Genomic DNA, 20832 nt, shown 5'->3' on the forward strand with positions numbered 1-20832 from the left:
CTTTCTAGAAGATAACATAGGAGAAAGTCTAAGTGACCTTGGATTTGGCAATGACTTTTTAGATACAACATCAAAAGCATGATTCATAAAAGAAAAAAGACGGGCTTCATTAAAATTTATTAAATTAAAATGAAAAGCTACTGTTCCTCAAAAGACACTGTTAAGAGAATGAAAAGACAAGCTACAGACCGAAAGAAAATATTTGCAAAACACATACCTGATAAAGGATTTCTATCCAAGATATACAAAGGACTCTTAAAACTCCACAATAAGAAAATAAACAACCCAATCATAAAATGAGCCAAAGATATAAACAGAGATCTCACCAAAGAAGATATATAGATGGCAAATAAGTATATGAAAAATGCTCAATATCATGTCATTAGGGAATTGCAAATTAAAACAGCAATGAACCACACTACACACCTACTAAAGAAACAAAAACCAAACCCATTGCCATTGAGTTGATTCTAACTCATAGCAACCCAATAGAACAGAGCAGAACTGCCCTATAGGGTTTCCAAGGAGTGGCTGGTGGACTCTGCCAACCTTTTGGTTAGCAGCCATAGCTCTTAACCACTGCTCCACCAGGGCTCCACACACCTATTAAAATAGCTAAAATCCAAAACACCACCACCACCAAATACTGGTGAGGATGTGGAGCAACAGAAATTCTCATTTATTGCTGGAGGGAATGCAAAATGGTACAGCCACTTTGGAAGTTTCTTACAAAGTAAACATAAGCTTACTATTAGATCCAGCAATCATGCTCCTAGGTATTTATTTACCCAGGTAAGATGAAAATGTATCTCTACATAAAAACTTGTACTTGAATGCTTATGACAGCTTTATTCCTAGCCGCCAAAAACTGGAAGTGACCAAGATGTCATTTAATAGGTGAATGGATAAACAAACTCTGGTACATCCATATGATGGAGTGATACATGAATTCATGCAATCAACGATAATAAGAAATGAGTTATCAAGCCACAAAAAGATATGGAGAAACCTTAAATGCATACTGCTGTGTAAAAGAACCAGTCTGAAAAAGCTACATATGATTGCAACTATATGGTGTTCTAGAAAAGGCAAGACTGTAGAGAGAGTGAAAAGATCAGTGTCTGTGAGTGGGTTGGGACGTGGGGAGAGGGATGAACAGTAGGGGCATGGGGCATTTTTAGGGTAATGAAACTATTCTGTATGATTCTGTAGTAGTGAACACTTGGCATTAAGCATTTGACAAAACCCATAGGACTGTAAAACACGAAGAGTGAATCCTAATATAAACTGTGGACTTTGGTTAATAATAATGCATCAATGTTGGTTCATCAACTGTAACAAACGTACCACACGAATGTAAGATGTTAATAGGAGAAACAGTGTACAGTGCCGAGGGGACAAATGGGAACTCTGTACTTTCTGCACAATTTTTCTATAAACCTAAAACTGCTCTAAAAAATAAAGTCTATTAAAATTCATTATTTTAATAATAGAAAAAACATAAGTATATTTCAATACAAATGTATTTTTAAAAAGATACTATTTCAGGGTTCTGGTTGTGGTAATCAGTTAACCCTCCCACTAAAAACAATTATAAACTCTGGAAAAATATAAAATATAACTATTTGATGGCATTGGAGAGCAACCAAAAGCAGGCAGAAACTGCAGGAGATTAAGCCTGTGAAAAAAGGGTGCTTTTCCCTAAGAGAATGCTCTTTTCCGCATGGTGCTGGATGACTAGGACCCTAATAAAATCTGCAGTCTTATTGATGTAAAGTGTCAGAGGATGGAGTTCTGCGGATTCCAGAATAGCTGGAAACTAAGGGAGGAAAACCTTCAAAAAGGAAAGGGAGCCGCTCACAGAGGAGAATAGTCCCAAATCGGCATATAAATTCCTCTCAAAAATTTTTTTTTTTTTGCTGAATTCTGAATTCTGCATGCATTGGAAGGATTCCAAGGTACTGGCAGCAGGCAATAGTTGGAAAGGTGAAGCTGAGGAGAGGTTTCAGCCACTTCCCACCATAAGAGAGAGTGCTTAGATTTTGAATTCTGCCAAATCAGAGGAGCTTGATAAACACCTTGGACTTTCCACTGAAACCCAAAAGGGTCATTCCTAAGGAGTAATGATGATGTTCCAGGACTAAGGGTCACCCTAAAACTGAGGTCAAAACTCACCTTAATAAAGTACAAAACCAAGGTAATTAACAACAAATTCAAGGTAATAGCCAGAAATTTAAATGGCAAATGGGGCTTATCCCTGGAATGCATGATTGATTTAAATTTCAAAAATTAATCCATATAATTCTCCATAGTAAATAGAATAGAGAAAAAGCATAAAATCACCTCATTACATACAGAGAACACATGTGAAAAAATCACAACTTATTTATGATGAAAAACTCTCAACAAACTAGGAATAGGAGGGAGTTTTCTTAATATGATAAAGACATCTATGAAAAACCTTTGGCTAATACCATACTTAATGGTTGAATATTGATTGCTTTCTTCATAATATAAGGAACAAGTCAAGGATGTCCTCTCATCATTTCTGATTCAACATCATACTAGATACTAGCCAGTGCAATGAGGCAGGAGAAAGAACTGAAAAACAGAGAAATGGGAAAGAAGTAAAACTTTTTACTCCCAGGCACCCTGATAATTTACACAGAGAAGTCTAGAGAATCTGCAAAACAGCTACAAAACTAAGAAGTGAATTTAGGAAGGCTGCGGGATAAAAGAGCAATATATAAAAATCAGTTATTTTTATATGATAACAGCAAACAATTAGAAAATGATACTTTAAAAATTCCATTTAAATAGCACCACGAAAACCAAACCCATTGCCGTCAAGTCGATTCTGACTCCGAGCAACCCTACAGGACAGAGTAGATCTGCACCACAGGGTCTCCAAGGCTATAAATCTTTACAGACGTAGACTGCCACATCTTTCTCCCTCGGAGTGGCTGGTGGGTTCAAACCACCAACCTTTTGGTTAGCAGCTGAGGACTTAACTACTGCGCCACCAGGGCTCCTCACAATTGCATCAATAGCTATAAAAATTTAAGAAAAGCTGTGCAAAATCTCTACTCCGAACATACATTGCTAAGTTAAAGATAACCTAGATAAATGGCGGCATATACCATGCTCGTGGATTGTAAATCTCAATATTGTTTAAATATCATTTCTACACAAAGTAGAATTTATAGCTTCAACATCAGTCAAAATTCCAACAGGCTTTTCTTTTTTAGGAAGCTCCCCCCACCCCTTTATGACAACTTGATTTTAAAATTTACATGGAAAAGTACCTAGAATAGCCAAAACAGTATTGAAGGAGAACAAAGTTGGAGGACTCCCACTGTGATCTTAACACTTATCATAAAATTATACTAATCAAGACAGTGTGGCACTTGTTTTAGGACAAACAAATAAATACCAGAATAGAATAGAGTCCAGACGTAGGCCCACACATACATAATCAATTGATTTTTATTAAAGGTTCCAAGGCAATTAAATGTGGAGAAAGAAAAGCCTTTTCAAGAAATGGTGCTGAAACAACTGGATAAATATATATAGAAAAGAATGAATCTTAATTCTTCTCTCACACAATTAACAAAATTAAAAAAAAAAAGTCATAGACTGGGAGAAAATACCATATGTATATTTAAGAAAACTTTCATATCCAGAATATATAAAGAACTTCTACAAATCAGTATAAAAAGATAAGCAACCCAGTTAAAACACAGACAAAAGACTAATGGTTACTTCACAAAAAAAATATATAAATGTGCCCAATTTCATTAGTTGGGGGTGAGAGGGAAGGGGAAAGAGGGAAATCTCTGTTTACTACCATTAGGTATTTGTATATGAGGATGAAAAATACGACAACAGATACTGGTGACGGCTGCACAACATAATCGATGCAATTAGCTTCAATGAATTGTACAAGTGCAAATGCTCAATTTGCAAATGTTGTGCTGACTATATATTTTTTACAACAATGAAAAGAATAATAGCCAGTAATAGAGGGTGGGGTATCTTTTTGAAAATATCTCTGGGAAAATGTAATTAATATTTTTCATTTGCTTAATAAATCACAATTTTTAAATGGAGAAAGAATAGCTCTCTGGAGGACAAATTGGAGTAATTAGCTGGAAATGTTAGATGGAATATGTTATTTCACCTTTTGAAAAATGTAGTAGTATAAAATAATAAAAAAAAAATTAAAAGTAGTACCAAAAAACAAAACCCAAAATGAGGTATCATTTCACATCCACTAGAATGGCTAAAATTTAAAAGACGATAATATCAAGTGTTGGTGAGGATCTGGAGTAACTAGAACTCTCATACGTTACTCATAGTACAATTAGTTTGGAAAACTGTTCGGCAGTTTTAAATAAAATTAAACACATAGAGCTACCTCATCACTCAGCACTCCCACTACTAGCTGTTTACCCAATAGAAATGAAAACAGGTATTTACACGGGATGTGCAAGATAATGTTTACAGAAGCTTTATTCATGATAGCCAAAAACTGGAACCAGCACAAATGTCCAGCAACAGGAGAAAGGATAAACAAATTATGAAATACTCATAAAATGGATACTACTAATTAAAAAGAATTAATGATACACATGTCAACTGGGATGAATCTCAAAAATATTGTTAGTGGATAGAAACCAAACACAAAAAAGTACATGCTCTATATGCCATTTATACGAAATTTGAGAGGCAAAACTAATCTATAGTGATAGAAATTATAACAGGTTGCCTGCGTGGTTGGGGGAGGGGGATTGACTGGAATAAGTGAGGAATTTTTTAGGGTGATGGAAATATTGTATGTTTATTAGGGTGGTGATTACATCAGTACGTACATTTTTCAAAAGAACAACATACAGTAAAGATCTGATCATTTCACTACATGTAAAATTTACATCTAAAAATCAGAAACAAATTGAAATAAAAAAGGTACCATACTTCATATCCTGAATAACCTGTTGCTGTCGAGTCGATTCCGACTTACATAGAAGTATAATATTTAATTCATATCACTGACTAAAACTCAATTCCCTAGGATATATTTTTCATCTCTCTGTAAAATAATTGGCCTACCCAGGGATTAAACCTTCTGCGAGTACTACCAACTGAGCTAATTGGCCTAGACCAGTCTTTCTTTTTTCTCTATAGTCTTCAGTGATATAAAACCTAGCAAAAGAATATGCCTATAATAATTGAATTGTGTTTGGTGACTCTACCTGAAAAAGATGGATTCATCCACAAAATTACAGAGGCCAGATAGTTCAAAGTCATAATAGCATTACAAAATCACCTTATTTGTTTATAAAACAGTGACATTCTAATCATGTATCCTTGGTGACTCTACTTGTAAAGAACTTGTCAGATCAATATGGCATTATATTCAACATTTACAGGTAACACAGACAGCTCTGGTACTTTGTGAACTTGTCAACAATAAAGACAGTGTAAGAGCACTTTACCTCTAAGAGACTGGCAAAGCTTCCAGAGAATGTTAAAAATTATAGTCCCAAAAGGACAGTCCAGTAAAAATTCATCAACCCTTTTTATTACATAGACTAGTAATACGAGTCATTACATCCCAAGGCAGCAGAACTAATGGGCATATAATAATAATTTTGACTCTATAACATTTTAACAAAATACATGAAAATGAAGTAACAAAAACAGGCAATGCACCCAATGCTTTCTGAGAATAAAAGGAGACTTAATATAGTATATTTTTTATTTGAGTTGATTCAAAAAGTACTTGAAGTTATAATACAGTCTGAAGCCAAAATGTCCTCACTCAAAGAAATTTTATACAAGTAGTTGAAGGATCCTGGTCTGGTAGGGCTAAATGAATTAATGTGCTTCAACTTTCTCCCAGTTTCAGGATAGGAATGGGAAGAAAGTAGTCCTATCATTGGCCTGTCCTCCAAGTTGAAATGCTTATACTGGTTTAAAAATCATTGATTTAATAATATAGTTTATAAAGAAAATGTTCTACATTCTACTTTGGTGAGTAGCATCTGGGGTTTCAAAAGCCTGTGAGTGGCCATCTAGGATACTCCACTGGTCTCACCCCTTTGGGAGCAAGGAAGAATGAAGAAAACTAAAGATACAAGGGAAAGATTAATCCAAAGGACTAATGGACCACATCTACACGGACTCCACCAGACTGAGTCCAGTACAACGAGATGGTGCCCAGCTACTATCACTATACTGCTCTGACAGGGATCACAACAGAGGGTTCCAGGCAGAGGTGGAGAAAAATGTAGAACAAAATTCTAACTCAAAAAGACCAGACTTGCTGGCCTTATAGAGACTGGAGAAATCCTGAGAGTATGGGCCCCGGACACCCTTTCAGCTTGGTAATAAAGTCACTGCTGAGGTTCACCCTTCAGCCAAAGACTGCATAGGGCCATAAAACAAAATGAGACTAAAGGCGCACACCAGCCCTGGGGCAAGGACTAGAAGGCAGGAGGAGACAGGAAAGCTGGTAATAGGGAATTCAAGGTTGAGAAGGGAGAGTGTTGACATGTCGTGGGGTTGTCAAAGAATGTCATAAAACAATATGTATACTAACTGTTTAATGGGAAACTAGTTTGTTCTGTGAAGCTTCATCTACAGTACAATAAAAAAAAATCACTGAAACTAATTTTTAACATTCAGAACAATAATTTTCAGAAACATAAAAGTAAATTCAACTATCTATTAGGGTACTATTGTCACATGAAAAAAACTACCTGAATTCTAGTATCTTTTATTATGATATCAGATGCTGTCCAAGTTGGGAAAAAATAATATATTGGAGAATCTTTAGGAGATTGGTTACATACATTGAGAAAAACTATCAGGTCAACTATACGTTTCTAATGATTTTACATACAATATAGGGGTGGATGGTATTCTATGTCTACCTGTAGTGAAGATGGCACGTGCTGGTTAATTTATTCAACAGGTGAACCTTTTCCAAAGTTTATTCTGTGGGACCCTGGCTCTGTGGGATGTCAACAGCTGGTGATTCAAGGTTCTGTGTCAAATAAATTTTAGGAAAGCTCTTTACTGCAACTTTTCTCAGAAGCTTTAATGTACTAAAGTGCACTGTGACTCACTGAAGGGAGGAGTCCCAAACATATTTGACTAACAAGTTTCTCTTAGGGCACTCTGTGGACTTTTATTTTACAAAATGCATCTTGGGAAATTTTGGTCTAGAGGCAAAGTAGACATGAACAACTAAATTGTAGCAGGGTGAAAAAAAGAAGAACTAAAATGAGAAAGCAAACACTGCTTAAACCAAAAAAAAAAAACAAAAACCGTTGCTATTGAGTTGGTTCCGACTCATAGTGATCCTATCTGATAGCCTAGAACGACCCCAAGGAGCAGGCGGTGGGTTTGAACTGCTGACCTTTTGGTTAGCAGCCAAATGCTTAACCACTGCACCACCAGGGCCCTCAAATACTGCTTAGATCACTTATTTCTCAGTGCTAGTTTCCTTAAATGTAAAAGCTTTAACCTTGTGTAAATTCTTGTGCATATATATGTGTGTGTGCTCGAGAGTGCAAATTTTTTAATCTTTTTTTAATATGTAAAAATGGGGCTAATAATAGTGCTTATTTTACAGGGTTTGTAATGAGAATTAAAGTTGATGTATGTTAAGTGCAAATATAGTGCCTGATACATGGTCCGGCTTGAAAAGTGAAAGCGACTATTATTATTTGAATGTTTTTGTGCAGCTTATATGAACTGGATGCTTCCTTTTGGTTATATAGGAAAAAAATCAAAAAGACTCTTTCTCACTCTAGCCCATTCTTGTACTTTCATAATATTCATTTCCAAGTGAAAGATTCTGAGAAGACCTGCTCCTAAGAAACCTATTTACTTTTATTTAACCCAGCATTTGCATTTTACCAAGAAAGCTGTCTATCACTGGAGCATCTTGGCACTATTGGTAAAAGATAATATTTGTATAGTGTTTTTGAGGAGGCCTGGTCGTGCACTGGTTAAAGTGATAGACTGCTGACCGAAAGGTCCGTGGTTTGAAATGAGCAGCAAAGCTGTGGGAGAAAGATGTGGCAGTCTTCTTCCGTAGAGATTTACAGCCTTGGAAACCCTATGGGGTCGCTATGAGTTGGAATAGACATGATAGCAGTGGGTTTTTTTTTTTTTTATAGCTTATGGTTAGTCTTCACATATAATGTCAGATTTTACTCTTACAATAAGGTAGGTAATGAGGTTGGTAAGGGAGAAACCATTGTATCTAAATTATAGACATGGAAACTGAGGCCCAAAGAGGTTAAGTGAACAGTCAAAGGTCACAGAATCAGCAAGTGGCGATGTCTGGACTTAAACCCGTATGGTTCTAGGGTCAGCGTGTGAGGTCAGTTGAATGAATGAGTGCTTCAGGTATGAGTCCCTGACTTTACGTTTTAAAACAAATTACGGTGAAAACTGTGAGAACCAGAACTTGACTGGACTGCCTTGTTTTTCCAGGTCTTGAAAGTTTTCCACCTTTGACTGAGTGCAGTCTTACCACTTTTCTATTGCTCTCAATTAGTGGAAAAATATTTGAGTCTTCCTTCTCTGACAGGTTTCTGCCTTACACAGGTTCTGAGTTTTGCAGATTTTACAGAATTAGTTTTATGGTTCAATAAACACTGAGTTGTTCCTATATGCAGAGCACTGTGCTAAGTGTAAAGAGACAAAAATGAATAAGACACCTTGAAAAGCTTATCATCTAGTAGTATTGAGAAAATCAGAAAACAGAAAGGACAAAGGAAAACTGATGAGTCTGGGCAGTTTTCTATGATGATCTTCAAAAGCTTGATTGCATCTTGTTATCCAGTGGCCCCCAGAAGAGAGTTTATGGTGACCATAAGCAAGTACTTTGTGAAATAGCTGAAATTTGAACTCCATCTATAGTTAAACTTCAGTCCTTTCTATATTCATTCACAGTCATTAACATACCACACAGTAATGGTGAATTACGGTTTCTATAACTCTTTCTTTCTTCAGCTTGAAATATCTTCCCTTCTTTGTGTCCCTGCTTTCTTTCTCAATAGGTCACAGAAATGTTTTTTCTACTTTGGAATGCTTAGTTGTGGGAATATCACATAAAAAAAAAAGTATTTTTCCTCTCTTTGCTATCATTACATTTCTATCGTGTTGTACTCATTCTTTTTAGCGTGATCATGTCTTCCCACATTTACTACTTGCCTCACTACCCATTGAACTGTTAATGTGTGCTTGTTCAAAAAATTACTCAAATATACTCTTGACATAAGGCTCCTACATTTCTTATTTATCAAATCCTTCCATGACATGCTGTGAAGCTTTTATCATAACCACTTTGCAGTTTAGAAACTTCCCTTTTAAAGATCAATTGATTGGTTTTTGAACTGAATTTGAGAACTATTTTTTCTGCTCTTACCCTCCCAGCATTCTGTCAGTAGAAGACGTCGCAGATTGCTTTCTCATGGAACGTCAGCCATAGCTTCAGATTTACAATACTATCACCTCTCTGACTACTTTTCTGAGTTGGTTCCTCTTGAAAATATCTATTTGCAGCTATAGTGTAGAGGTAAGTGCACCAGCCTTGTGGGCAGAATCCCTGGGTTGGAGGTCTAGTTCTAATATTTGCTAGCTTTTTGATTCTGTGCAAATTACCTTGGTGAGCCTCAGTTTCTTCATGTATAAAATGGAGATAATACTGGTACCTATTTAAGATCATTATTCTTGAGGATTCTATGAAATGATATACGCAAAAGCATCAACCAAATGGAAACATTAATTGCCAGTTTCAGATATATGGGATTTTTATGTTCTTTACTCTCCAGATACATTCTCTCTAAGAGCTTCTTTCTTTAGTTAATATTATAATTTGCACATAAATGACTACACACACACACACACACGCACACACACATACATACACACACATACTGGAAACCGGCTGAAACCAATTTACAGGACAGGTTTACAGTTATAATATTGCCTCATGTCCATTCACTTTCCTCATGATGTTCAGTGACTATTCTTCTGTATACTTGAGTCCTTAATCCTGTGTCACCTTTAAACTTTATCTAGTGCCTATACTGGACACATGCGATTTTTTCCCCGCTGTTCAGCATCTAACCCCCTTTCCATGGATTGGGGTATATCACAGCGTGTAAGTACTAGTGGAAAGCAAGGTGCTGCACCCCATCAGGGAAGCCAAACTGCGATGATCCTCCTTCTTCTCATCCTTGGCAGAAACCATTATATCTAAATTATAGACATGGAAACGGAGGCCCAAGGAGGTTAAGTGAACAGTCAAAGGTCACATAATTGGCAAGTGGCGATGTCTGAGCTTAAATGCATATGGCTCTAGGGTCAGTGTGTTAAACTCTGTCAGTTGGATGATACCACCCTGAACTTTGAGTCTTGAGCAGAAAATGAAAGACAAGGTGCAATTTGGAAGGAGAGAAAGGAGAGATGTGAATAGATCTCAGCAGGTGATAGCAACAAACAGCAGTGGCTGTGCCCAGCCCGTGGTGGCCCTGAGTCCTGCCTAGACTGATCCCACTGTCTGGCTCTGCCTAGGTTCCTGCCTGTTTCCCTACCCTGCTCAGCTTTCATGGTGATTCTATGACCTACCTGATATTCTTCCAATAAATTCCCTTTCTGCTTAAGTCAACAAGAGTTCCTATTGTTTGCAACTAAGAATCCTGATGGATACGGGACCTAATAAAAACACTTAATTCCTTTCTCATTTCTATTTTTTTCAGATGGACTAACAGAAAGAAGTTTCTACCTTAACTCTGCCACTTACTAGCTCAGTAATCTCAGGTAATTTACTCAACATTTGAATCTCAATTTCCTCATCCACAAAATAGGGTACACCTATTCAACAGAGTTGAGGATTAGTAATAATGTAAATCCACTAGCACAGTGCCTGGCTTGGACTAGAACGCGCCTTTAAATGCAGTGATTAAGCGTTTGGCTGCTAACCAAAAGGCTGGCATTTCGAATCCATCAGCCACTCCTTGGAAATCCTATGGGGCAGTTCTGTTCTGTCCCATTATGAGTTGGAATTAGCTCGATGGCAATGGGTTTGGGTATGGGTAAACGGAAGCTAGGGGCATGTAGTTACATTCTTAAAGCCAGTGTCTAGCCTATGAGGATATATATATATGTTAAAAAATAATTTAAAAATATCATAATCATGAATAAAATAGTTCACAATAATTCTGTCTCTTGGAATTTTGATGAGTTAGCTAATATTTTATTACTTTAGTTTATAGTTTATTGTCATTTTTATGAATTTAGCATATGTATACACACACACACATGCACATACACACACGCATACTTTATGTTTTTAAATTAAGCACTCTTTCCCTTGAAATTCCGGAGGCTTTATATGTATAAAGAAAAGACTTAGGTGTGAGAAATTTTCCTCAGGAACAATAATATCAGTTCATATGTATCTTTGACATTCAAAAGTGATCAATTTCTTATGCATTCTTTGAAAGAACAGGCTACCACATTTCAAAATTCAGAGAGGTTCTATCTAGAATCAGCATTGTTTCATTATTGCTAGTCTATTTTTGGCTTAATGAAAAATCCCTTTAGATGATAGATAAGACTGTCAAAATGAGATTTTGCCTAGTTAATCTTACGTGGTTAGGTTTTTTCCCCACAAAACCTCCTTTTCTCTGCCACAAAACCTCAAATCTTTTCTAATATCAGTTTCACATTTTAAAACCAGTTAGCCATGCATAGGTTAAGGGGAAGAAATTTGGTTGGATTAGTGTATTTCCATTGCATCTACTGGGGAAAACAACTCAGTCAGGAATACTATATTGCTCTGTTGTACAGCGAGAACACACTGTTTTTAAGTAATTAAGTGAAGGGCAGTAGCAGTAGCAGGACTGTTGTGGTTGTTAGCTGCTGTCAAGCATGGAAAAAAGGGGAGAGGTTAAACAGGACACCCTTTGCTAAAGGAGAATCACCACCTCCCTCACCTCCTGCCCCAGGTACTCTCCTACCATTATCCTGTTAAATGTTTGTCATAACACTTACTAGTATCTGAAATCCTTCTTCTGTTTACTTACTTACAGGCTTGTTTATTGTCTTATATGTTTATTGTCTATCCCCTTTGACTAAATGTAAGCTTTTCCAGGGCAGGAACTTTTCTTTATCTACTGGTATAGCCTATTCCAGTGCCTAGAACAGTGCCTGACACATAGTAGCCATGCAATAAATATTGACTGATTGACTGTAAAATCTTCTGAAATAGGGGAGCTCCATAAATGTTGAATTGAATTAAAAATGAAATACATTTTGAGATAAACACTAAGCTTCAAGTGTTATGTTTTCCAGAGAAAAGAAATACCGTTATAGAAAAAAAAGAAATAAAAAAATTCTTTAAATGCTTTTCCAAAAATATAGGCACTAACTTCCTAATACTAAAAATGACAAGATAGTACACGTTTTGCTTTTAGTCTGCTGTTAAGCCCTTATTCTCAGTAACCTAATTATTTGAGTAAAATGATCATAAAAAAATATGATTCTTAAGAGCTTCTGGCAACACAAGAAACATAGTTTTAACTGTATTGGGATAAAAACTGAATTTAATACTACTTCATGGCTTCCATATTAATAAGGCACTAAAAAGGGCTAAGGCATTCCACTGAAATAATTTTAAGAATTCATGTACTATTCACATTTATTTTGGAAAAGTATAGCAAGACAAAGAAATACGATAGTGTTCATTATTTTGATTTTTAACACATTTAACTTGATTTAAAAAGAAACAAACACAAATGTAATACTCTACACATTTTTCTTTTGTTTCCCCAAAGATGGACCAATACTACCCAAAACACTATATGGCAGATTTGAAATTTTTCAGTGATGCACAGCTTTAGGCCCTTATACAATCACTTATATGGTAAAAACTTAATTTTAGGGTACTCCTGTGTTTCAATAAGGAGTTACCAGGGCTATAAGTTTAACTAAAGCTTCTTGAGGAAAGGAACCATCATGTCGTTTTCATTGTATTATGCCACATCTCTAGCCCCCCAGGTTAGTTTTGTACTACTTGCATACTTTATGCCTTAGTAAGTGTGAATTTCAGATATGTAAAGTGTGACTTTTACATGTCAAAGAGAAGACTGAGAAATCTATATAAGAGTAAGTTAATACTCCAAAATATTTGTCGTTCTGAGGTAAGGTGAATGGAGTACCAATACCAGAGAAAATGTGGCTTCTATCTGGCCACAGAAAGCAGTAGCAAACTCCCAACCAATTTACATCTTCTGAATTTGCTGGTAGTCTGCTACTATCTCTGAAAGACTGTGTAAGACATGGGAAAACTGAGATATAGTTACTGCTGGCAAGATTGACGTATTAGGTGCCTATCTATCTACGAAGGAAACTGGATAGTAAGTTCTCTTAGGTATTCCTGACTTTCTTCTAGACATGTCACATTTGATCTTTCATGATGTGCCCTATACTTTGTCAGTAATCAACAAACAAATACAATAAATCAACATGATGACTGCTCCTCAATAAGAGATATTAAATAAAAATTTGTACCTTCGTAGTCTAAGTAGAATATACTTCTGGAGAATACGGGCTGTGTGATAATCTTAAAAGGAGTTTAGATCATTTTAGTCCAAACATTTCCTGAGTACCCTGCACATTCCAGACACTAGGCAGTGGGCATATAAAGAAAACTTATCCTTGAAGAGATAACAGAACTAAGGTCTTTTGGAAGGGATCCAAGACAAATCTGCCTTATTCCAAATTATACTGTATGACAAATGGCATTATAATAAAATTTTAATATGTTACATGAAAAGTCATATTCAGATACATAAATTCTGCCTATAATGAAAATAACATTGCATTTCAGCCCTTCTGATTTAGTGGACAGGCCATTTCTACTATACTGCACCCTGAGCACAGTAAACTCATATAGAAACCTGCTAAAAATTGCTACGTAATGTGCACTTTCTTTTTAAAACAATGTGTCTTATTTGTTTTTTGATAGATTTTTAGTAAATGAATGGTTATTAATATACATAAGATAATTACAAGGATATCCATAGCTTCTTCCTCTGTGAAGGTCGAATAGATTTCCACTGCATTGTAATACAAGTTGGGCTTCTTAATGTCCCCAGTGGAATGCCAACTCTGGTATCTCTCTTAGTCAATAAAACAAAATATGGCCACTTCAGACTCCTATCAGAGGACTCGGCCTTGAATTCTCTAACATTCACCTCCTGCCAAAAATGTGGTTGAGACAACTGATATTTAAGAGATAAGTTTAAAGCACATTTAAGTTATCCCTTTTCAAGATTTTACCCTCTTTAACAAGTTATAGTAATAAAAATCAGTGTTATCTTCCATATAAGTCTCATCTCTGAGGCATGATTTAATGTTGTATGATAGGTTTTTATTGATCATTGATATAAAAAAATTAACAATATAAAGAGTGCTATCTGTATTTTATGTAATACTTCAGTGGAAGATATGATCAGCTATGCTACCCAGTGTTTCTTGGAAAAGAATCCATGTGATTTCATTTCAACCAATATTGTTGTTCTAGGAGCTGGGGATATGGTGGTTAATAAGACAGACAAGGTCACCGTTTTCAAGGAACTTATATGCTAATGGGGGAAACAGTCAACAAATAATTTCACAAATAATTATTTACTTACAAGTAATTAATATATGATGGTTTCTTTTGGTATTCAGTGCAGGAGAAATATCTTTTCAGATGAGTTTACATGCTTTTACTTTTTAGTGAGGAAGATACTGTCAGCCATTATTTCTTTTTTTTTTTTGCTTTGACGTAAGGAAGCTCAGAGATAAATTTTATGCTAAATCAATATAATTAACATATCCCAGGCTCACTGCTGATTATCTTTAAGTCTAAACAGTTTCTGATGTTACAAAATTTTTTATTTTAACTTTTATATCTTACATGTGTTATTTTCTGTAGGCTGACCAAAGGAAGCAAAGAGGGACAAGGCATGGGAGGGGACTAAAATATACAGCATAAATCAAAACAATTACGTCTTCTTGCAGTTTTATTTCACAGTTACATTTGAAAACCAGAACAGTTCTATATATTCAGTGTTGTGCAAAAGAGTATAAAATTATTACAGAAGTTCCAACTTCAACTTGTCTTTAAAACTCACGACGCTAAGTAATAATAGGAATTTCAATTACCTTTAGTCCCGTGACTAAAATAAGGGAATGATTAAAATTTCATGGAGTTATCAAAGAATATATTATGTTTAAAACAAATCAGAATTTCATAATCTTTTCAAACTCTGCAGTACTTTAATGGTACTTCTAATAGTGCCTAACACTTGGAAGGATTCCACAGTTTGGCTCCTATAAAGTGGTTTTTGACAGCAAATGTGCAGGAACCAGAATCTACACTGAAACTTGAAGCTGAGCCACTTAGACATTATGATGTGGCCCAAATGTGAAGTGGTTTCCATTGGCAGTACCATAATATCTTCTCATTGGCAGTACCATAATATCTTCTCACTGAAGCATGAAAGTGAGTTTGGGGGATGTTTAGCGACCAAAAGCAGCAGACATTATCTAAATCTTGATCAGACAGAAAAAAATTTGAAAAAAGTCTTCCTGGCATTCATTCAGTGGAAAACGAAGAAAGGAGGAAGCCAAAGAAAGTTAACAGCTCTAAAGCGAGGCTGGAAATTGTGGTACTCCAGAGTCTTCACCATCACTGCCATGTTCATTGATGCCAATAAACACATCATTGAGCTCTTACTATGTGCAAAACAGAACGACAGGGGCTTTAGTTATTATGGTCCTGAAGGTCATGGACTTTATATTATGCCTCCCTCTAATTCCTTGTGCTTGGCACAGGGTTTTTGAAGATAGATATTCAGCAAAAATGTACAGATTAAATGAATGAGATTGCAAAGGGCTAACTGAGTAATAGGATAGAGGTGACTTCCTTACTAGCATATATCTTACCTTAACTGTTTTATATTTTACTGTCTAGTACAGTGTCTAGCATATAATAGGTACTTTAAAATAGTTGATTAATCAATGATGTGCAAATAATTTCACAGAAAACATTTACTGAGTGCTCACTTTGCTTTAGATACATCATTATATTGAATTCTCACAATCCTATGTAAGTGCTATTATTGCCCCATTTTATAGAGATGACATAACTAAGGTTTACAGGGGTTAAGTAACTTGCTTAGTTACTCATATGGCAACTTGTAGAGGCAGGACTTGAACCAAGGGCAGTCTGGTTGTAGTTTAAACTCTTTACCATCACAGTGTATACTTATAAAGATAAACAATATTGTAAGGTAACATATGTTAAAGGACAGCTGAATGGCAGAAATAATATGTTCTCCCATGTTAGAATAAGGAGAGACTACGGAGGACTGTGCAGTGGGAAAACTTTATGAAGAAAGTGTAACTTGAGGTGGGTTTTGAAAGGAGAGTAGTAATAGTAAAGTACTGAGGAAGCACGAAGATAAATGGACAAAAGAGTGGATAGGAATACTCATAATGCACTTGGAGAACAGAGTTAGACTTGTTTGGATAGAGTAAAAGAGTTCATATAAGGCATCAAGAGAAGCCCTAATTAATGATTTAGCAGGAACAAGGCAGCAAAGGCTTAAGAGTTTGGATTTCATTCTTCAAACAGGAGGGGAGTCAATGGAGTCATTTTTTTTACATAGGGAAAGGGTTGTGAAAGCAGCTTTTTAGAAGGATGTATAGAATGTAATAGGGGGGAGAGATTAAAGACAGCAAGGCCAGTGGGGCGGAGGTGAAGATGACCTGGACTAGGATTGTAGCAGTGGGATTAAAAAGGAAACAACAGGTAAAAGAGAAAGAAAGAACCAAGAAGACATAATGACTGCCTTGATGTTGGAGAGAGGGATGTGTCCGAGTGTTCTGTCCTGTGTGATAGACACTGATAATACCACTGTCACAAACCAGGACTTTGAGGAAGGAGAGCGAATTTTGGAAGATTATTAAACTTATAATTTAAAACAGTTGGTTCCTGTAGGTTTAAGGCACTTATTAATTAAATAACAAAAATTTGGACACTAAGCTAGACACCGTCTCAGGCACAGGTGGTAGAATGGTGAGCAGGAGAGATACAGCCCCTGTTTTCACAGACCTGAAGAGTTTTTTTTTTTTTTAATAACATTTTATTGTGTTTTAGGTGAAAGTTTACACAGTCAGCTAGGTTGTCCTTTAACAATTTTTGTACAAATTGTTCTGTGCCATTGGTTACAATTTTTATAATGTGCCAGCATTCTCACTATTTCCATTCTGTTTGTTCTGCTTCCATTGGTCTAGCTTCCCTTCTGCTCATCTTTGCTTTTTGGTAAATGTTGACTGTTTGATCTCATACAGTTAATTGTTTAAGGTAGCACATTACTCATGGGTGATACTGCTTATTTTATAAGCCAATCTATTATTTGGCTGAAAGGTGACCTGCAGAAATAGCTTTAGTTCTAAGTTCAAAGGGTATCTTAGGGTGATAGTCTTGGGAGTTCCTCTAGTCTCTATCAGTCCAGTAGGTCTGGCCTTTTTTAGGACTTTGAGTTTTGTTCTACGGTTTTCGCCCATTCTCTCCAGGGTCTTCTATTGTGTCCTTGATCAGGATAGTTGTAGTGGTAGCCAGGAACTATCTAAATCTTCTGGTCTCAGGTTAGAAAAGGCTGTGGTTCATGTGGGCTATTAGTCTTATGGACTAGTTTACTCTTTGAGACCTTAGCGTTTATAATAAGAGACATTAAACAAGCAATTGCAATAACATTAATGAGTTTTATGGTGGTGAAAATACTGTGTGTTGTGGGAGTAAACAGTAGGAGCACACACAGAACTAGTCTGAAGCTTCCCTGAAGAAATGACATTTAAGGAATGGGTCATGTTAACATTTTGGCACCAAATTATATAACTATAGTGATTTGTTTAAGACAAATTATATCCAGAGGTGTCAATTACAATACCTGCTCACCAACCACCTCTTCTAATGAAACTACATTGCCCATAGCTCTCTTTCAACAGAACAGCACCAAGGGACCATATTTTGAATCACACAACTATGCATCTCTCACTCACAGTGGATGGGGCTAGGGATGGGCACTGGCATAAGTGCAGCCCATTCATGGGACTATCACCTGTGGTCTGAAGCAAAAAGATGAGGAAAAAAATATAAGCTTCTTAAGAATTTCAATGGAAGCAACCAAGAGATTGGTGGGGGATTACCTCTGGAAAGTCATGAAGGAAAGTCAAAACTGGAGAGACCTGAAGGTCTCTCTCATGCATGTGCCAAAGTTCTGAGTGGGCAGAAAGAGTAAGTGAGTAAGTGGCAGAAGCTGGTTAGTAGGGAGGGAATAGAGGAGTCAAAGACAGAAATAGAACTTCATGGGATTTGGTTTCTTGGTTAGGAGGTTTAGGGTCATGGTTGCATGGAACATTCCAGTTAATTTGCCTGGTAATAAGTTTAGTGCCTCTATTCTATCTTCTGGTTTGATGCGTAATGCCTGGGGTCTTAAAAGTTTGCAAGCAGCCATGAAGGCACAACAACTGGTCTATATTCACCTGGAACAACAGAGGAAGAAGCACAGTCAGAGACAGGAAGAGGATATGGAATGTATGGCTAATTGCCTCCATGAACAACTGCCTCCTGTGCCATGAGACCAGAAGAGCTGGATGGTGCCTAGCTACTGTTACTGAACATTTTGATTAGAGATTCCATAGAAGAATCCTAATCAAAAAGGGGAAATGCAGAACAGAATGTCAAATTCTCAGGGACTCCAGACCTCCTGGAGCCATGAAGCTTAGATGAACCCCTGAAACTTTAATCTTTAAACCTTAAACAAAAATATCCCCAGAAGTCTTCTTAAAACCAAACAGTAGTTTAGCTTAACTCGTAAAAAGTGCCTTGAGCATTATGCTCTTTTAAGAACTATCTATATGGGAACAACTTGGAAGATTAGATAGGAACCTTAGGGGCCAGTGAAAAACTCAGAAAAGGAGGTGAGAATGTAATCAATGTCACTAAATGGTACACGTAGAAACTGTTCAGTTAGTGTATATTTTGCTGTGTATATTCTTAACAACAAAATAAAATTACGTATTAAAAAAAAAAGAGATCCCTCTAGAGAAATACAATGCATCTCATGAGAGACAAATGGCAAGAGTAGCTAGTTCCTAGGTAATATTAATTTTCAGTGACTTTCTAATTACAAGACCACGAGCACCCTTACAATAACCTGTACTGGATTGATTTCACATTGGAGCAACATTAGAAAGTCTAAATGGCTTAAATAAAAATTTCAGTACAGAGTTCTTACATAATTTCTGCAAGAATCTTTAGAAGACAAACCATAAATTCATTCCAAGTATCAGGAGTTGAGTTAGCAAAGTGCGTCTCTGCTCCATACAGACAAGAGGACTTATTTAAAACAGGTTATACTCTCACGGATAAAAGTAAACTAAAAAGGGGATACTGTATTGAGTTCAGCTACCAGGGTAAATAAATTATTATATATGAAAACAAATCTGCTTGCTACCTTTAAATTTCTGTAATTGTCATAATTATAGCACGCATAGCTCAACACAGATGCATGAGATATATTCTTAGGAAAATTGCCACAACTGTTGATACTTACACTCAAATGTTATATTTGTATGCTGTGTATCACGCACATATACATGAAATATATTTATACACACCTAACTGAATGTCTTTAATAAGACAGCAATTATACAAATGTACGAACAGAGTTACATGACTTTCTCACAAATCTGTGTATGTGTCAGGAGTGCTGAGAAGATAATCTGGATACAATCGTCTCTCCCCTCCAGTTTCCTGGATGCATCAATGAGTAGATGTTAGATGGGATTAAGCAAGTCTGTTCTTTGATAACTTTGTCTTTTTATTTTTACCCCACACTCTTATTCTCCTCTACCTTCCTCAACTATGCTCTCTCCAGTCTCACTCCTGGTGAAACCCAAAAAATAAACAACTGCAGTCAATCAAAAAGTGAAAAAATGATTAGCTTATCTATGCCAGGCTATTTCCACAGGCTAAAAATATGAGCTTTTATAGAAAGCTACTATTTGGGCCTAAGGGGTAAGGTAGCTGAGTTAGCTTTCCCCTTTCCCTGAAGGGGCTGGGCTCTACCCTGGTTTTTTCTTTTCCATTTGTGCTAAACTCAGTGAATTATTTCAGTCTACAAGGAGTTGAGAAAGAAAGTTAGGAGAAAATGAGAAAAGAAGCTATTTTAATTGACCAAGGGAGACGGAAGTGTATGCTGAATATATACAGATCTCTCCCTTGTTCCGTACAGAATATAAAAGGCGGCTAGGGGATGGACCATACAGAGAAAGATTTGTCTAAAAGTGTTTATGACAATGTGGTAGAGTTCTAGATCTCAGCTGGGCTTCAGTGGTGGGAGGTGGAGAAGACAGTGAAAGGAGGAGGAAGGAGGTCTCACCCACTGTTCAGGCCTTGGTGGTAACTACCCGAAGGCAATTTACATACGGTTAATTACAAATATGCCCTAAACATATAGTGGGTTGTTTTCCTAATTGAATATCAAAAGTTCCAATGAAGAATTATACCTTTCTAGCCGAGTAAATGGAATTTGTTTTTGGCTACAACCGATGACTGCCCTGACAGAGAACACAACAGAGAACCCCTGAGGGAGCAGGAGAGCAGTGGGATGCAGACCCCAAATTCTCATAAGGCTGGACTTAATGGTCTGACTGAGACTAGAAGGACCCTGGTGATCATGGCCCCCA

General features: G+C 36.5%; 1 protein-coding gene across 5 annotated transcripts in view; it reads right to left on the reverse strand.

The window, feature by feature from the left end:
- FAM172A (family with sequence similarity 172 member A) overlaps positions 1-20832 on the reverse strand; it is a 497808-nt gene that overhangs the window by 28358 nt on the left and 448618 nt on the right. The window lies entirely within an intron of this gene.

The sequence above is a fragment of the Elephas maximus genome, chromosome 2 (assembly GCF_024166365.1).
Source record: "Elephas maximus indicus isolate mEleMax1 chromosome 2, mEleMax1 primary haplotype, whole genome shotgun sequence".
In the NCBI taxonomy this organism is placed as follows: Eukaryota; Metazoa; Chordata; class Mammalia; order Proboscidea; family Elephantidae; genus Elephas; species Elephas maximus.